This window comes from Gopherus flavomarginatus, chromosome 4 (genome assembly GCF_025201925.1).
Source record: "Gopherus flavomarginatus isolate rGopFla2 chromosome 4, rGopFla2.mat.asm, whole genome shotgun sequence".
Taxonomy (NCBI): Eukaryota; Metazoa; Chordata; order Testudines; family Testudinidae; genus Gopherus; species Gopherus flavomarginatus.
Genome location: NC_066620.1, coordinates 178,227,285 through 178,244,577, shown reverse-complemented (window position 1 = coordinate 178,244,577; position 17,293 = coordinate 178,227,285). Strand labels below are relative to the sequence as shown.

The following is a 17,293-nucleotide window of genomic DNA, read 5'->3' as shown; positions in this document are numbered from 1 at the left end:
ATGCTATCAGTTTCCATTCAATATTTGTGTTCTCTCTGGAAAGTTATTAGGACAAAATGGGGGTAGTCGAAGATTTCCATTTTTTGTACTTTCAGAGCTCAACAATTATACATAAATTAAACCTATTAAAAAGTAATTCCACATGGATTAAACAAAACATTTAGTTTCATGAATGCAACTTTATATTTTTCCAGCTGCATTATTTTTTAAAAGCAGCAAAGAATCCTGTGTCACCTTAGAGATTAACAGACATTTTGGAGCATGAGCTTTCGTGGGTGAATACCCACTTCGTCAGATGCATGGATCTGCATTTACAGATCCAGACTAACATGGCTACCCCTCTGATTATTTTTTAAAAAGAGCAACCAGATTTTACTACTTTGGCTTTTAAAAGGGATTTTGTTGTTTTCATTCATGAATCATTTTGTATGCCTTTGAATATATCTGGTTGTAATTTAAAATTGTATCAGATGATGTTAATGATTTTGTGACAGAATGTTATGCACTTGAGAGTCAATTCTGAGTGTTACATTCAGACCCTGTTAATCCTTTAATAAAGAATACATTTATTATGCCTGCATTATTTAACTAAACAAAAAATAAAGACTAGATCTATCAGATGTAGTTGATTCTATTTGAGATTTTTTTTAGAGCTTTTTTCTTAGTGCTGTAAAATGATATTTGCATGCAGTTACACCTTTCAAGCAATATACCTAATTTCCATTAGGAAAAAATGTAGGACATCCTTATTGACTAGCTTCTTATAATTTAGAGTCCTACTTTGCAGATTATTTAAATATCTAGTGTAATTTTAAACTAAATTTAGAGTGAAACTTTTTCAAAATAAGCACTCAATAAACAAAGAGTACTTAACAGAGGTGATCAGGAGCAGTACTATATTAAGCAAAAGCCAAAATCTACTGAGTGGAGTCCTGGCCCTATTGAAGTCAATGGCAAAACTCCCAGTGATTTCAACGGGGCCAGGATTTCACTCCCAGCTTTTACTTTGTTAAATTCGGGACTTTTTCCTGTGTTATATATGGTATATTCTCAAGAAAAAAAAAGTTGCTTGATTAGGGTTTCAATCTTCATGGTCCTGAGGACCCTCAAATCTGACTGAGATCACTTCAGGCATAATTCTATTCTAATAAAGCCCTCACTCATGCCTAAAGTCAAGTTACTGGAATATTCATTATTAAAATAAAGTGTGATAACTGTGAAAGCAAGTGGTTGCTCTATTAGGTGTTGAACATATGTGATCCTGAAAGGTTCTGAGCACTCACAACAATTTTTAAATCAAGATTGAATGTGTTTTCTGCACGATATATTATATTTCAAATAGGAATTAATTCAGGGCAATTCTATCTCCTGTATTATGGGGTAAGGAAGGAATTTCCTCCAGGTCAGATTGGTAGAGACCCGTTTTTTTTTCTTTGTTTATTCTTTTGCCTTCCTCTGCAGCATGAGGCATGGATCACTTGCAGGTTTAAACTAGTGCAAATGGTGGATTCTCTGTAACTTGAAGTCTTTAAATCATGACTTAAAGGAGGAGGCCAGACTAGATGATCATGATGATCCCATTTGACCTTGGAACCTATGAAAAATTCCCATTGAAACTCAGCACTCTGAGATGTCTTTTAGGGTACGTCTTCACTACCGGCCTTATCGGCGGGTAGCAATCGATTTCTCGGGGACTGATATATTGCGTCTCATCTAGACGCGACATATCAATCCCTGAACATGCTCCTGTCGACTCTGGAACTCCACCAACGCAAATGGCGGTAGCAGAGTCGACAGGGGAACCGCGGACGTCGATCCCACGCCGTGAGGACAGTAAGTAACTCAATCTAAGATACTTCGACTTCAGCTACGTTATTCACGTTGATTATCCTGATAGACCTGTTCCTTCTCTTCACAATTACAGCATTTTACTCTAATAGTGGATGCTACAATAATATTTATTAGAAAGGGATTCATAGATAATATCTTCAGTGATGGAACTTTGGCTTGATAGAGAGCTTTATTAGAATACATTATGCAGAATACTCAATGGAATACTTTTTTTTAGGTTTAAGAAAAGTGTTAAAATTGTACACCTACCTTTAATATGCAAGGGGAAAAATCTCTTGCAGTTATATGTAGACAAAGCAATTTCCTTTTATGACTGTTATAATCCTATGAGTAATTTTGGTAATAGAGAGAACATTGAAACATCCCTGTTTTTTCTATGGTTTGCCATCAGGGGGCTCTTTCAAACTACATCAGTCAAACAAAAACAGCTGCTGCAATTTTAGCACATGAACAAGACAATCCTTATTAGCTGCTTCCGTTCATCACCATAGTGAATTAGCTTATTTAAACATGCATGATAAAACAGACGATTGAGGTCCATTGAAAAGCAGAAAACTGTTAGTCCCTCAAGTATGATGGTAGAGATACTTTATATCAGTTGTTAGAAATGTACTATACAGTACAAAATATTTCTGTATTGATAAAGTATTTCATTATTAGGGTAGAGGGAGGACCCTTCCTTTTAATATCTGGGGGGGGGGAATAAATGTTGTACAGATTACCTTGCTAAACTTATAGATACCGTGAACTGTACAGCTTCCTTTCCTATACTAGTTAAGAATACCTGTGTATAACATAGACAGTATGTCAACAGCTATGATCAAACATATGTATAAAGATATGGATGAATCAGAATCCATATTGTAATAGACCTGTGACCACAAATTGTCATGCTACATTCCACAAATACCTCAATAATAAGCATATGCCCCCTGAACCATATTACACTTCAGCAGAACTAATTCTTCGAGTGCTTGCTCATATTGATTCCAATTAGGTGTGCACGTGCCACATGCATGGCCGTCAGAAAGTTTTTCCCCTAGCAGCATCCATCGGGTCGTCTGTGGAGCCCCCTGGAGTGGCACCTGCATGGCGCTCAATATACGACTCTGCCAACCTGGTGCCCCCTCAGTCCCTTCTTACCGCCTGTGACAGTTGTGTGAACTTGGTATCTTGCTCTGCAAGTTCTCCACGTTTCCCTGGCTCTATAGATAGTAGTTGTTTTGTTTTGTTGGTAGTTCTTGTTTATTTTGTTTTAGTTACCCTCCATCCTGACTATTTTTCTTTGGGGCTCCATGCCCAAGTCCCCGGGATTCAAACCCTGCAGGTCCTGCTCCAAGCTCATGCCAACAGGCGACCCCCATAACTCTTTCCTAAAGTGTCTGGGGGAGGCTCACCAAGCCGAGATGTGCAGGATCTGCAAGGGTTTTCATCCTTGGACTAAAAAGGAGCTGGACTTTTGCCTGAAGCAGCAACTTATGGAGGTGGCACTTTGTCCCCAGTCTCCTTCGGCGCAACAGGACCCAGCACCGAGCTCTTCAATGTGCAGCGCCCCAGCGCCCCAGCAGTGGTGGAGGCAGCACTGCGGCTGGACTCTGACCGAGACCCATGGCACTGCCGCTGCTCGGCACCTCAGTTGGCGACATTGGCTCGGCACTGCTCCCGCTCCCCTGGACCGAAATGACACCGGAAGCCAGAGAAGGGTGTCTCTCTTGTGCAGAGACCTGCTTCCCCAGAGCCCCAGCCACTGGGGAGCATCCCGGAGGGGAGCATCCAGGAGCAAAGATCGTGGTCACGGCACTGTCGACTCCGACCCCACTGAGGGAAATAGATGAGTCTGGTGCCGCTGGACTCCCCAACCTGCAGTATGATGGAAGTCCAGCTGTCTTCTACTCTGGACACCTTTGTGGTGGCAAGAGACCTCATTGCCATGATGGCATTGGTGTCCCCTCGTTCCACGCCAAGCTCCCTCTCAGCCGCCAGCAGATGGCACCATCTCAGGGCAAGCCAGTGTTGATCTGCCTGTCGGCACCGTCAGCACCGGTGGTCGAGCCTCGGCACTGCTCCCATTCCTGGCAACATTCCCATTTCCAGCAGTGCTCGGAGTCCTGCCACTGGTCGTTCTTGTGGCATCGCTCCAGTTCATGCCGGTGCTCCTGATCATGGCACCGCCCTGCCTGCCGGTTGCTGTCACAGAGCACATCCCAGATCTGGCACTGATCCCAGCGCTGTTCGTCGTCTCAGCACAGCTCCAGGCCACGGTACTGCTCCAGGTCCCAGCGCCGCTCCTCAGCTTTGTAGCATTGCTCCCCTTCTCCTCATTGCTGCTCACTGGAACAGATTCGCTTGGCACTGCCCTGGCCCTCATGGTTCGGTTCTCGTTCCTCAGGTTCGGACTGGGACTGCCGCCGGTCAGACTGTGGCCACGCTGATGCGGGGGCAGGGCCTTTGCAGGTGCTTGGGCAGGGACCTGCCCAGTAATGGTTCTGGATGCCATGGGCGTACCATCAGGCCCAGGGTGTACCATCTGGTGCTTCCTGATCAGCCATCTCTGAACCACGGGTGCTGGAAGCCTCCGCCAGTAGGCCTGCTCATGGAGGCATGGAGGAGATGTTGTGCACTCTTCCCACTTTGGCACCTCCTCTGACTCCGGTTCCTAAGCTGGGCCCTGCAGTCGGCGACACAGGACATCGGACCCCCGTGGCACAGGAGGATCAGGACAACCCTCTTCCTCCCGTGGCCTTTTCATCCTCCTCCCCTGATGAGGCTGTGTTGGGCACCTCTATCTCTGGGCCACCTCCTATTGATATCTGTGCCCATCAGGACCTCCTGTGCAGAGTTGCATGCAACATGAACCTGCAGGCCGAGGAGGTGGTGGAATCAGAGGACCCAACGGTGGACATTTTTGACCCTGGAAGATCCATTGGGGGTGGCCCTGCCTCTCATCAAGACCAACCAGACTAATGCCAAAATCATCTGGCTTCCATTTCCCCTATTGCCAAGGGGGTAGAACATAAATACTTTGTCCCCTTGAAGAGACACGATTACTTGTTCACACACCTGCAGCCCTGCTCGCTCATGGCTGCGGCCATGAACGAGGAGGAGAGGCATGGACAGCCAGCCCCTATGCCCAAGTCAAAGGATGCCAAGCAGCTGGACTTGTTTGGCCACAAGATTTACTCTATGGGTGGGCTCTAGTTCTGGATTGCCAATCAGTAGGCACTCCTGAGCCATTACAACTTTAACTCCTGGAACTCCATGCTGAAGTTCAAGGAACTTGTGCCTCCTGAGTCCAGGGAGGAGTTTGGGGCCCTTGTTGATGAGGGCAAGACAGTGGCACAGACCTCTTTGCAGGCCTCACTGGATGCTGCAGACTCAGCTGCGAGTACTTTGTCCTCCAGAATTGCCATGAGGTGTACCTCCTGGCTGCAAGCCTCTGGCCTGCCTCGGAGGTTCAGCAGATGCTGTACATACATGACCCAGGACGCCAGCAGCGCTCCTCGGCCGAGGCAGGACTTTTGCAGGCGGCGGGGGCAGAATGGCAGGAGGAAGCCCTCCAACCCCCTGTCTGGGCAAGGCCAGGGCCCTACCAAACCATCGTCGGGTTCCAAACAGGCCTTTTGAAGGGATGCCCGAGGATGGCATATCAGACTTACCCCAGGATCTTTCCTCACCTTTTTTGAATCATTTATCCCATTTCCGCCGTGCTTGGTCTCAAATAATCTCGGACCGTTGGGTCCTTCGCATGGTGGAAGCGGGATACTCTCTCCAATTTTGTTCCTCTCCACCCTCCCCTATCCCTATTCAGGGACCCCTCTCACGAGCAACTCCTTATCCAGGAGGTTCAGGTGCTCCTCGCCTTGGGGGCGGCAGAAGAGGTTCAGTGGGAACTAAGGGGCAAGGGGTTTTACTCCCGATATTTCCTAATCCCCAAGACCAAAAGGGACCTCCAGCCCATTCAGTAGATGTGTGGGCTCAACAAGTTCATGGGCAAGTTGAAGTTCTGCATGGTCTCCCTGGGTACCATTATCCCTTCCCTGATCCTGGTACACCGCCCTCAACATCAAGGATGTGTACTTCCATATAGCGATTCATCTGGCGCACAGGCGCTCCCTGTGGTTGTGGTCAACCGCGAACATTACCAGTTTATGGCCGTCCCATTAGGCCTTTCCACAGCCCCCCGGGTGTTCACCAAGTGTATGTCGGTCTTGGCTGCCTTCCTCCCTCGACAGTGGGTGCAACTGTATCCTTACCTCGATGACTGATTGCTTCGGGGCTGCATCAGAAAGTAGATGCAGTCCCACCTCCACCTGGTCAGGTGTATGTTCTGATGGCTGGGTCTCCTCCTCTGTGTAGCAAAGTTGACCGTGGAACTGACCCAGAGGATAGAGTTCATCGGCGCAGTTCTGGACTCCATTCAGGTGCACGCCCTCCTCATTTGGGGCCTTCAGAGTTTCCTGAACTCGACAGCAAGAAGTTTCGTGAGTCTCCTTGGCCATAGGGCTTCGTGTACATACATGACCCAGGACGCCAGGCTCTGGCTCCATCCATTACAAGCATGGCTTGCCTCAGTCTACCACCCGGGGTGCGACAGCCTGAATTCAGTGGTCACCATCCCAGAACGGGTCCTCGCCTCCCTCCGCTGGTAGCTCGATCCCCAGGCAGTGTGCAAGGGAGTCTCCTTTCAAAGCCCCCAGCCTTCTTTGTTCCTGGTCTTGGATGCGTCAGCGCTCATCTGAGGTGCTCATCTGGGAAACCTTTGGACTCAGGGTCTGTGGTTTCTGTCCAAGGTCTCCCTCCATATCAACATCAGGGAGCTGATGGCAGTGCACCTTGCTTGTCAAGTCTTCCAGGCATGCCTGCATGATCATTGTGTGGCGTTCTCATGGACAACACCTCGGCCATGTTCTACATCAACAAGCAGGGGGAGGCCTGTTCCTCCCCCCTCTACCACTAAGCAATTCGACTGTGGGAGTTCTGTATAGCCCGCTCGATTCACTTGGTAGCATCATTTTTTCCTGGGCTCCAGAAAACTCTGGCGGACTGCCTCAGCAGGTCCTTCCACTCACACAAGTGGTCCCTCTGGCCAGATGTCGTCCACCCCATCTTCCAAAGGTGGGGGTTTCCCCAGGATGACCTGTTTGCCATCTGCAGCAACAGGAAGTGCCCAATGTTCTGCTCCTTCCAAGGTCACAGCCTGGGCTCCCTCATAGACGCGTTCCTGTTTCCCTCGATGGCATCCCTGCTTTATGCCTTTCCTCTATTCCCCCTCATGCACAAGGTCCTGCTCAAGATCTGCAGAGATGGGGTGAGGGTGATTCTGGTAGCTCCAGCGTGGCCTCGCCAGCATTGGTACACCACACTGTTAGAACTGTCGGTGGACATTCCAGTCCTGTTGCCTCTTCTTCCTGACCTGCTCACTCAGGACCACGGTCGCCTCTGTCAACCTGGCCTGTGGTCTTTCCACCTCATGGCATGGATGCTGCATGGCAGAACCCTACGGAGCTTCTGTGTTCAGACCCTGTAAGGCAGGTCCTGCTGGGCAACAGGAAACCCTCTACTCGAGCCACATATCTGGCAGAGTGGAAACTGTTTTTGTGTTGGTGTGATCAGCGCCAGCCCCCGCATCTCCCGGGTGCAGGTGCCCCTCATTTTGGAGTACCTCCTGCACCTGAAACAGCAGGTTCACTTCGCTGCCATCTTGGCCTTCCACCTGGGTGCGTCTTGCCACTCTGTCTTCGCCAACCCAATGGTCGGTCACTTTCTCAAGGGCTTGGACCATCTCTATCCTCAGATCTGGCTGCCTGTCCCTGCATGGGACCTTAACATGGTCCTTTCAAGACTTATGGGCCCCCCGTTCAAACCACTGGCCACGTGCTCCCTCCTGTATCTTTCCTGGAAGATGGCTTTCCTAGTCACCATTATGTTGGTGAGACGCATCTCCGCACTGAAGGCCCTCACCTCAGAACCACCTTAACGGTTTTGCACAAGGATAAGGTACAAGTCAGACCACACCCACCTTTCTCCCCAAGGTGGTGTCAGCCTTTCACACCAGTCAGGATATTTTCCTGCCCATTTTTTACCCTAAACCTCATGCTGGTCCCTGGGAACAGCGGCTGCATTCCCTCGATGTCCCCAGGGCCCTTGCTTTCTACATCGAACACACTAAGCCGTTCAAGAAATCGACCCAGCTCTTCCTCGCGGTGGCAGACTGGATGAAGGGCCTCCCGGTCTCCTCTCAAAGAATCTCCTCCTGGATCACATCCTGCATCCACGCTTGCTATGAGCTGGCCGGTGTGCCGACCCCAGCACTCCCCGCACACTCCTCTAGGGCCCAGGCCTCATCAGCGGCGTTCTTGGCCTAGGTGCTGATCCAAGAAATCTGATGGGCAGCGACTTGGTCCTTGGTGCATACCTTTGCCTTGCACTATGCCATTGTCCGGCACGCCAGAGATGATGCAGCTTTCAGTAGAGCAGTCCTGCAGTCAACATTCTTTCACTCCGACCTCACCGGCTAGGGTAAGGCTTGGGAGTCACCTAATTGGAATCGATATGAGCAAGCACTAGAAGAAAAAAAAAAGGTTACTCATCTTTGTAACTGTTGTTCTTCAAGATATGTTGCTTATATCCATTCCAAACCCTTCCCTCTGTTGAAGTAGCTGGCAAGAAGGAACTGAGGGGGTGCTGGGTTGGCAGGGTCATATATTGAGCGCCATGCAGGTGCCATTCCATGGGGCTCCACAGCCGACCCGACTAGGGGAAAAACTTTCCAACGGACATGCACACAACGTGCGCACACCTAATTGGAATCGATATGAGCAACACATCTCGAAGAACAACAGTTACAAAGGTGAGTAACCCTTTTTTGCTGTGTTTCTTTCTCTGATTCTCAGTTTTTAGCTTTTTGCTTTTCTCTTTTGTCTGCTCTCTGATTTCCTAGACACTATACTACTTACACAGCTTACCCAACTTACCCATTTTATTCACTGACTTTTCCTTTTTCTCTGTCTTGGTGAGTTTTGAGAAGTGAATTGCAGATAGCTTGTGTTATTGTAGCTGTGTTGGTCCCAGTCTATTAGAAAGACAAGGTGGATGAGATAATGAAAGATATTACCTCACCCTCTTGTGTCTCTCACATAGTTTCAAGCAAGACACTGGCCCTTAGCTTGTCTACTAATTTCTGTGTTTTATAGCCACATTCTTCTATCATTTAAAAATGTTTTTCTCTCTCCTTTTCATAATGAAATGTGTGACACAGAGGAATAGTGGGGTCTTTATTTCAAAGCTGCAGTCACCTGATATGGGTCAGATATGCTAATAGTTAATACTCCCATCATAGAATAGGAGTCAGCATCCACTAACTCCAGTGACTGCTTTTACAGTTGTTGCTAAAAAAATAACTGGCCAATCTGACAAGAGTGAAACTACGCCTCTGATAGCACTTTGTATGTAATCAAAGTAAACAAATTGAAAGAATAAACAAAATATTTCCTCTTTACTCTTAGTTGTCATGGGTAACTTTAGTAGGTAAACTTTGTTCATGGAAGTATTTTTTCTTATTAATATTGACATTGCCTCTTTAACACTTAGTATATGGCATTTGCAGTGTAATCAGAGCAGCTTCTATGAATACATCAGTTTGTGCACCTATATTCTACAATGAGAAGTTGGACTGCTTTGCCACTGACTGTACTGTGGAATAAAATTCAAGCAAGTAAAAAAAAAAAGTGTTTATTACGATTTTGGGTAATTGAGTGCTTTACAGAAACATCATCATTCAGGTACCAGAGAGGATCAGTTTTGTATTAGTGGGTGCAGGGCTTTGGAGCAGAGCCTGGAGCTGGAGCATGGACCAGTAGGTTTTTGCCCGGAGCTGGAGCAGAGCCGGAGCGGAGCAATTCAAAAATTTGATTGCTCCAAATCCCTGAGTAGGTGTCTTGTTTGCAGCAAGGAGTAGAATGAAGTTCCCAGATTTCATGTCATTCTCTTACCTTCACAAATAGCCCATAAAAATAGTATAAAACAATTTGCTTCAGTAGCTCCTGGAATGTTGTTCTTTGAATGGAAGGCAGGAAAGAGAGAGAATCTCAGGCACTCTCCACTTCCTTTTTGCGCTCCCTGGGCAGCCCATAAAACAGACCTACGCCCTACTCCTGTTCAATCCTTGGCCATTTATGGTTTAATAAGCCACTGGGATGTGAAGCTATGTAACATGAACTTTGGTACACATCAGATTTTGTCTGAACAGAGCCCTAAAAGAGTGGGAGAGAAGCTGACACCTTTGCTTCATTCGCTTAAGGTCTGTCTATACTCACCAAAAAAAAAAAAAAAAAAAAAGTGTTCTAACTCAGGTTAGATAACCTGACTTAGCTAACTCTGGTTAAAATAGCAGTGAAGATAAAAATCAAATTGCTGTAAGTCAGGTTAAAGTGTAAGGTCAAGTGTAAGCCTAAAGAGCAGCCTCAAGTTGAACTCAAGCTGCTAAACTAAGTTAAAAGCGGAGTTGTTGTGTCTTCACTGCTATTTTAACTGTGTTAAGAACACACCTTTTTTGCAGTGCAGAGATTTCCTAAGGGTGAAATTCACTCTGTGCAGTGGATCAGTACAAGGCCTATCTTGTACTCTCTGCACAGCAGTGGATTTCACCCTAAATGAATGAATAGGGGATGATACTAGTTATCCTCATTCTGATAGATGGGAAAGTAAGCGATGTTCCCCTCCTGAGTCTGAATTATCTTTCTCCATCTCACTTCCAAATCTTATAAATCTGCATTACCAGTAGCTTTCTGGATCTCATTTCATACAAAGGAGATATCAGTAAAATAATTAAATTTGAGGTCTCTGGTTTGTCTATGTAAACTCTTCCTTCTATGCCCCGTCCTTGAATGGGATCTCTGATTGTAACATGTAGTTTTAATAATGCTTACCCACCTTTATAAAACATTGTCATCTACAATTGAAAAATGCTACATATATGCAAAATATTATTCTTTTCCACTGGCTGGTAATTCTTTTGGGCTGCCATTGCTGAGAAGGATGGCTGCTAAGCGCATAAAGCTCACCTTCCCTTAGAAGTAAAATGCAAACGTCTCTTTTCTTGCTGGATGCTGGAACATGAAGCTGGCTGCATGGTTTCCTTCATGGCAGCTCATAGCTCTGTCTTCTAACCACTGGCATATTTTTCTGGCTGACTGTAATTCGTACTTGGATCTGCTACTTATGTGTTACTTAAGGGCAACTAATTTTAAAAATTATTTATTTATTTTAATGTCTTGGAAGTTGCATCTGTAACATTGAATCAGATATTCTTTCAATCCAAGGAGTTGCTCTTAACTATTTCAGCTTTAAGAGGGTTAATTTTGTACTGCACTTAGGATGGAAGAATCCCATTCACTGTTACAGACTAGGGACTGAATGGTTAGGAAGCAGTTCTGCAGAAAAGGACCTAGGGGTTACAGTGGACGAGAAGCTGGATATGAGTCAACAGTGTGCCCTTGTTGCCAAGAAGACTAATGGCATTTTGGACTGAATAAGTAGGGGCATTGCCAGCAGATTGAGGGACGTGATCATTCCCCTCTATTCGACATTGGTGAGGTCTCATCTGGAATACTGTGTCCAGTTTTGGCCCCCACACTACAAGAAGGATGTGGAAAAATTGGAAAGAGTCCAGTGGAGGGCAACAAAAATGATTAGGGGGCTGGAGCACATGCCTTATGAGGAGAGGCTGAGGGAACTGGGATTGTTTAGTCTCCAGAAGAGAAGAATGAGGGGAGATTTGATAGCTGCTTTCAAGTACGTGAAAGGGAGTTCCAAAGAGGATGGGTCTAGACTGTTCTCAGTGGTACCAGATGACAGAACAAGGAGTAATGGTCTCAAGTTGCAGTGGGGGAGGTTTAGGTTGGATATTAGGAAAAACTTTTTCACTCAGAGAGTGGTGAAGCACTGGAATGGGTTACCTAGGGAGGTGGTGGAATCTCCTCCCTTAGAGGTTTTTAAGGTCAGGCTTGACAAAGCCCTGGCTGGGATGATTTAGTTGGGAATTGGTCCTGCTTTGAGCAGGGGTTGGACTAGATGATCTCCTGAGGTCCCTTCCAATCCTGATATTCTATGATTCTAAAGAGGTCTTGATAATAAAGAAACCACTATTAATGAAGTTCTCAGAATGGCTAAATGGAAAGAAAGCAGCAAAATCAATCGGTTCAGAACTTTAAGTTCATTGATTTTATTTTCTGAAATGGAAGCAGACAAACATATGATCTGCTGACTGCCAATCACTTTTTAGTAAGTTCCATTTGGCTGAAGGTTCAAAAAATTCAGACAAAATAGCTAAGGTTCATTAATATTGGGTAGATTATTTTATATGGGTTCTTAAATAATTTGTCAATTTTGGAAATTGTCAAGAATATCTGGTGAGAGCTGCTTATGGTATATAGTATTTAGAAAATGCAGCTGTGCATTTACAAGTCCAACGTTGTTTATGCTATAAAGTGAGAACCTGAAATTCAGAGGGTCTCATCTTCTTACAGCAAGCTTCTTTACCCCCCTAAGAGGTGAGAAATAAAGTCTTGGTCTGAAAAATTAGTAAACCTGAGAAACTAAGAATTCCATCAATGATGAGATCCTAATTCTGCTAATAATGCACCAGTTGATAATACTGTAAGTAAGACTAATTCAGTCAGTGTTTCCCCCAAATATTAATTTAGAATTGCTTCTCAAAAATTCCAATATTTGTAGGTATTCACTTCTAAAACTGTTGCTCTAATATCTCTGGACTACTGCAAAATCATCTTCTTCTTCTTCTTTCTGTAGATCAATACACTCTCAGCACTGACCTCTTTAGGGAAACTTGGAACAAGTAAAATCCTTCACAACCTCACTTGTATTGAGGATTGGCAAATTAAAGATGCTTGCCTTGTCTTATTTCAGAATGTGCCTGAATCACCTCTCCCCTCCACCCGTAAGCAGGGGAAGCATAGTGCATGAAGATACAAGGTCTGTAGCTAGTTAATAAACTGCAGGGAAATACAATATTTAACAGGACAAACCATAAATAAGGTATGTTTACTTAATGGAAAGCTTTAGCCTGATCTGAGGCCAAACATTACCCTACCATTTTCTCCATAGTCCAATTTCAAATATTTCCTGCAAACTAGACAAAGTGTTTGAAACCTTTAACTGTTTTATAGTGTCTGGGATGTAATATTTCCCCTGCTATTTCCCCCAAACGCTTGGCTAAAATGGAAGCAAAAAAATTGTAATGCATGTTCAAAAGGACAATAGATCTCCAATTACTGATATCTTCCAAGTCCCCCTTTTCTGGGTTTGGGGGGGGAAGGGCCTTCATAAAAGGAAGTTTTTAACTTGCCTCTATTCAAGGCATCAGTGAAAGTCCGTGGAAGTACCATAGAAAAGGGATCAACAAATCTCTGATTTTGCCATCTATGCATCAGCCCTAGGAGGAGTTTCCTTTTTTATTGACAACATAGCTGCAGGAACTTCTGTCTCCCCTGTTAGCCTCACAAGCCAGTACTATTCCTCATCTGCCAAAGCTGGAAAACCTGCAATAATATTCAACAACTTGCAGCTGCAGAAAAGGAGGAATGTTTTGTCCCTGAATGAGCTCACTGGAATACTCTGGAACTACCTCAGTATAGCAGCAGGTCCCTGCCATGCTAGGATTCTGTAATTCTACCATATCCCACTGCAGTCTTTCCTTTACATCCTGTAAATACATCAGAGGAGGCTGCCCTGCCTTTTGTCCTGAAGTCCTTTTCAAATGTAACTGATTCCAGCTTTCTCCTTTGATATTAAATCATTTCTTGCTTCCTCTAAGATTCTCCTGTCTACATGTTCTCTAGCTTGTGGTCAACTAAGAACTATCAAATGACTCTGCAATGCTAAATAACACTTGTAATCAGTTGTATATCAACATTCTGAATGAAACATAGAGAGGGCATGTGGTCAATTTACACCATTTCATCTGGGATGCATAAAACTCCCAACAGTTTCTTGTTCCATAAAGACGCCTTCAGCCTTTCTAATTATCAACAGCATTGAGTAAACAAGCATTTAGCATCCAGTAACCTCAGCCAGAAGTCCCTGTCCCATTCAACTTGGATCAAGCTATGGTCAGAGAACTCTACAGGCTGCACTATACATCTTGTATCACTGAAGTAGCGTTCACGTACACCTGTCTAATCAACATTAAAAAATGTAAAACCCCAACCCTTCTTAAATGAGAATGCCCGAAACATTTTGCAACCCTAGGGCAACTGCTTGTAAATAAGTTTCATCAACTCGTAAGCCTTTAGGTTATTTTGTCTGTTGGTCACTACAGATAAACTGTTAAAATACCTCCCCACCCACCCACACATAAATCCAGCTGTTGAGCCAGCAATAAGAAAGGAGTAATCTCCATAAAAAGATCTTTCCTCAGCCTTTGATACTCTGGGCTATAAGTAACAACACAGTGATACCTCACCCCCAAAGAGTAGAAATCAAATAACAATCCCTTTCCTGGTTACATTTTTGCTACTCTCTGCACCAATATTGCAGATGTATAAGTCTTACCATTACTCCATCATAAGTAGCAGGCCCAGTGGACCAGAAGGATGAGCCCCTCCTCCAAGTCCTCTGAGCAACCAAAACATCATTCCTAGAATATAATCTTATTTCTTGGATGCCTACTAAATCCAAAAACATGGATTTAAAATCTAAAGACCCTTCAAAATCTAAAGACCATTTGCCTCCAGCACACATACAGGATGGAGTACACATTCCAAGTTGCTATTTTCAGCAACTTCTAAACTGCTCATGTCTGAGTCATAACAGGTACTTGCAATCCCTGCCTAGTTGACCATTTTGGTGCTGTTTTTAATCCCTCTGATTTACCCCTTTCCCTCATCCTTTCCTTTTTGCCCCCGCTTTTTGACTGATGCATTAATTTTCCAAGTCCCAGATCTCACTCCCAATGAACGTTGTTCTTCCTGAAGTTACTCAAGTTTAGTAACTCCCCAATCTTTATCCCCCCATAAATGTGCTTGAAGGGCAGATTGACTTAAATCAAAGCAACTGAAATCACCAATTTTAATCATGATTTCAATTAGCAAGCAGGAAACCTTGATTTAACTCATCAGTTTTAATTGTGTTTTGGATTTGTACTTTTTAGTTATTTTCTTAAAGAAAGGTTGATTCTCATTTGATTTGCAGATAAACATGTTGATTTGCAACTAAATATAGCCTTTACACTAAAAATTGATGCCTTTTTTGGCTAACCAGGATAATACAAGCTATCAAGACACATTTATTTAAACAAGTATATAGTGTAACTGACGTATTCAGATGCTTATTTTTTGCTTTTTTATTGTGTTAGAAAATGGTGAATGATGCATTTCTTATTTACCAGGTGATTATTAACTTTTTACTTATGATTTATGTGAAGCTATATTTGGATGGACATACAAATGCAAATCGAAATGTACAAAAGAGCAGTTTTAGAAGTATTACTGAAAATTAAACTATCTTAAAAGTGCTTGATACAAAAGAAAAAGGTTTATCAAAACAAGTTTTGCACTTAAAACTAACTGATTTATTAAACAAAGGAATTATCTTACCTAGTATTTATTTATAAATTAGAAGAGAAAAACAAGTTTTCCTGCTTTGTCAGCACTCAATTAATTTATTAACTTTGAACCAACTAGCAGTTGAACTGAACTAGCTGAATAAACTGAAATGAAGAAAATATTCTCTCTGCACCTGTAGAAGAGGCTACTGCTGTCAGAAACATTTCAACAAACTCTGGTTGCAGATGTTTAGCTTTCTTGGCAGCTAACATGTAGCACTTACAATTATTTTTGTATTTAATTTAAAATTTAATAAATTTGTGCCTTAACTTAGGCTGTCAATTCCAGATTTAATTTTAAATAGGTTTATTTCAATGTGTATTTAACTTTAATTAAATAAAATCTGATTTCAATTAAAAAAAAGATGTTTTTTAAATAATCAATTTTTATCTACTCTGTGAGTTTGTAACATGTCCACAAGCTCCTCTCTTTGCTTCCCCTTGCCTGAGGCAGCACCAAATACAGAAAACCTGTTATTCATTGGATTGATGAAAATGCTATGTAATTAGGGTTGCCAACTTTCTAATGCACAAAATTGAACACCCTTGCCCCACCCCTGCCTCATCTCCTCTAAGGCCCCCCTCCCTCTGTTACTCACTCTCTCCTGCCTTCACTTACTCGCTCGTTTTCAGCAGGCTGGAGCAGGGGGGTTGAGGTGTCGGAGCGGGTGAGGGCTCTGGCTGGGGGTGTGGGCTCTAGCATGGGACTAGAAATAAGGGGTTCAGCATCTGGGTGGGGGCTCCAGGCTGGTGCTAGGGGTAAGGAGCTGAAAGGGGTAAGGGCCCTGGTTGGGAGTGCGGGCTCTGGGCTGGGGCCAGGGATGACGGGTTTGGCATGCAGGAGGGGCTTGGGGATGGGGCCAACGGGTTCAGAGTGTGGGAGGGGGCTATGGTTGAGGCAGGGGGCTGGGGTGTGGGAGGGCTTTCAGACTCTAGGCTGGGGCTGGGGACTCTGGGGTGGGACCAGAAATGAAGGTTTCAGGGTGTGGGAGGCAGAGTTGGCTCCAGCACTTTTGCCACCCCAAGCGCCCTCCCCCAAAAAGAGACGCAATTGGTGGCACTTCGGTGGCAGCTCTACCACCCTCGCTTCATTGTTTGGCAGCAATTTGGCAGCAAGTCCTTCCCTGTGAGAGGGACCAAGGTACCTGCTGCCGAAGACCCGGACGTGCTGTCCCTTCCCATTGGCTGCCCCAAGCACCTGCTTGCTGCGCTGGTGCCTGGAGCCGGCCCTGGCAGGAGGGGGCTCCAGGCTGAGGCAGGGGGTTAGGATACAGTGGGGAGGTGAGGACTCTGGCTGGGGGTGCGTGCTCTGGAGTGGGGCTAGGGATGAGGAGTTTGGAGTGCGGTGGGGGTTCCGATCTGGAGCAGGGGGTTGGTTTGCGGCAGGGAATGTGGAGTGCAGGATCCAGGAGGAAGTTTGGGTGCAGAATGGGGATCAGGGCTGAGGCAGGGGGTTGGGATGCATGAGGAGGTTTGGGGTGTGGGCTCTGGGAGGGAGTTTGGGTGCAGGAGGAGGCTCTGGGCTGGGACAGGGGATTGGGGGTTGGGGTGCAGGAGGGGGCTGGAGTACAGGAGGAGGGTGCAGGGTGTGGGCTTCGGGCAGAAGAAGCCGGCATGTCTCTGTGGCCCCTAGGTGGTGGTGGTGGGGTCAGGGAGGCTCTGCGTACTGCCCCTGCCCACAGGCACCACCCTTGCAGCTCCCACTGGCCGCGGTTCCTGGCCAATGGGAGCTGTGGAGCTGGCACTCGGAGCAGGGGCAGCGCGATGAGCCCCCCTGGCTGCCCCTCTGCATAGGGGCCGCAGGGACTTGCCGGCTGGTTC

The 17,293-nt window shown here is 45.5% G+C and overlaps 1 protein-coding gene across 5 annotated transcripts in view; it reads left to right on the top strand.

Moving 5' to 3' along the window:
* Positions 1 to 17,293, top strand: part of DLGAP2 (DLG associated protein 2) — a 688,475-nt gene that overhangs the window by 4,178 nt on the left and 667,004 nt on the right. The window lies entirely within an intron of this gene.